Genomic DNA, 2,695 nt, shown 5'->3' on the forward strand with positions numbered 1-2,695 from the left:
AAGGCAGAGAAGAAAGTACATGTTGCAAAGAGATAAGGAGAAAGCAATGTCTGGGAGGTTATTTCTCCATCTACTGACTGCACACGAGTGCCCAACTGTGAGATATTGCCCTGCACGCAGCATACATAAGTGTACTTCATAGCTTTAGGGCTATGAAGAACTAGAGCATGGATTCATGGAACTGGACTGCCATGGAACAAACCTGGTGGATTATTTCATTTAAGTAATGCTACTTTGTTTTGGTGTGTTCCATTCCTCCAGCAAATGCTTCCAAAATATCACGCCGTGCTTCCCAGAGGATGTCTGAAAGGAGAAACAACACGGCGAGAAAAGAATTCCACCCCACTCCTCCCCGCCCAGGACAGAAACAGTCTCTCAAGTGCTTATCTATTTCTCTCTTCAAAAGATACATCAGAATTTACTTTGGTGTCCAAGGAAGGAAAATCCTCTTTGATGCTTAGAGGGTATAATTATTTGCAAAACTGTTGCAAAACTGCTCCTTTAACTGTTAGCTCTCCTCATACCTGAGGTTAACTTGACCATGCAAAAGTTCTCTCATCCATTGCTGTGCATTATTTTACATTGTAATGCATGCCAAGCGTTAAGAGGATTTCACAAGAGCTACTAGGAAATTTGGGGCACTGGGGGCCAATTCATTTATCTATTTTTTGCCACGAGAGCAAAAAAGAAATTAGAGAATCAAAGAAGATGGTCAAACCACTCCTGTCCCAGTTTTGGCTCCTGTCCCTCTCCTTAGCCATTACAAACCCAGAGTGCCTTCCAGATATGACTTTGATGACTTAGCTGAAAGTTTGCAGACATCTCCATAAACATCATCTTTAAACCAGATAACAGCTACTACTTAACCCATAAGTACACTGACATCTTTTTGGAGGAGCCATGAGCACTGCAGCAAAGCACAACCATTCAGATGCATCTGAAGAGTGAGGTGCTCACTGAGGCTCCTGCTACAACTGCTCAGTTCAGTTTCTTTTCAACTGTGGTTAAAAAAAAAAAAAAACCAAAACACTTAAGGAGAGAATTCCAGTTAGCTTCTGAAGCTTTAGTTTTGTCCAAACTGTGGACCCTGAATTTGATTTGTCCCCAGGAAGCCGATGCAATTTAGTTATCTTTTTCTTGCGGTATCTTGTTGTTTTGCCCTCATATAACTTTTTCCCTTGGGGATCACAGAAGGAGGTCTCTCTTTTTTGTTCTTGTCAGCTTCAGCTCCTTCTCGATTTCTTTAAGTCCCAACAGTTTATTACATACCAGTACTGAATGTAATACTGCAGCAAAACCATAACATGGCACTAGAGGATCTTCCCTTGTAAGTTCTTAGAGTTTTGGACAGAGCAAAGGTGCTCCGAAACATCAGAGACAGCAGGCAGGGAGACTCAGGGTCAGATGTTTTTATCATTCAAGGATTTGGTAACTACAACCGTAAACTCCATTCTGGGGGTGGACAATTTGGACTCTCAGTCACTATTTTATTAGCAAACTCCAGAGACAGCATGAAAGGACAACCAAATCTAGACTCGTCTGCCCAACAGCAGCCACTAATATTGCATGGACCCAGCTGAGTCCTTGGACAGGGAAGCAAGTAGAGAACACATATAGTTTAGCGTCTGTTGTTGATTTATTCAGCCCACTAAAATCAGTTAAACAGCAAGCCTACCTCCTCTGTGCTGGCTTCATCACTTTTTCCGCTACGTCTTCAAGGGGATGTGTCCCTGGTTTCTAACAGAGCAATTGCAGATCTGGACAGGAATGCAGAAAGGCATACAGTGCCTTTACTCTGCTGACTAATTTCTCTGGAGAAGTCTTCCCAGCAATGGAAGGCTGCAAACAGAAAAGGTAATCAGGATACCAGTGATTATACAAAGGGGCTGGGACCCTTGGACGCTGTAACTGGAGAGCGGCAGGCTGCTATTCAGTCTGACTGGAGCGTACCATTCTGAACCGGTGACTGGCCGTGTGGCTCTGGCAGCACAAGATCGGGTACCCAAGGTTGGGATCATCATGCAGAAGTCTCCAGAAAGGCGGGTACCACTCCGCATAGCTCACGAGCAGTCTGCCCCATCAGCCTGCTGCACAGACAGCCGCAGCAGCCAACCCCGTCTGACTTACTGATCAGACGTGGCAGAGTTCATCTGAACACACACAACCAACACCACTAGCCTGGACACCTGAATTGCACCTGCTGTGACCAAACTGCCAGGTGAACAGTCTTCAAATCACACCCTGACAGGTTTACAGGCTGGGGTGAAGGGCTGAAGGAGGCTGGAAATAATGCCCATGAGAACCTCACAACAGGAGTGCCTTCCCAAACAAGAGAACTTCAAGTTATTTTCCTAGGCTGCGATGACATAGCATCACTGATAAAGTCATTAGGCAGTCTCTGAAAGGGAACAAAGGTTCTCAAATAAAAAGTATAATTTACAAGCAGATGTGCTAAGCACTACCACTAGATCAGAAGCCACATACAACGCTCGAGTTTTGCTTAAACAGCTGGGGGAGAGGAGGCCTCTCATTCTCAGTTCTGCAAGACTCCTTTGCAACCAACATCGCTGTGCTCTCTCCATCCTTTCCACCACCTAGGAAGCAACTTTCCTAAGTTTCAGGGTTTTCCAATACACCGTATTATCAGACCAGAAAGCCCTACTTGACATTCCTGCTTGGATGTCAGATACCGTCA

This window comes from Phaethon lepturus, unplaced genomic scaffold (genome assembly GCF_000687285.1).
Source record: "Phaethon lepturus isolate BGI_N335 unplaced genomic scaffold, ASM68728v1 scaffold15568, whole genome shotgun sequence".
NCBI classification, from domain to species: Eukaryota; Metazoa; Chordata; class Aves; order Phaethontiformes; family Phaethontidae; genus Phaethon; species Phaethon lepturus.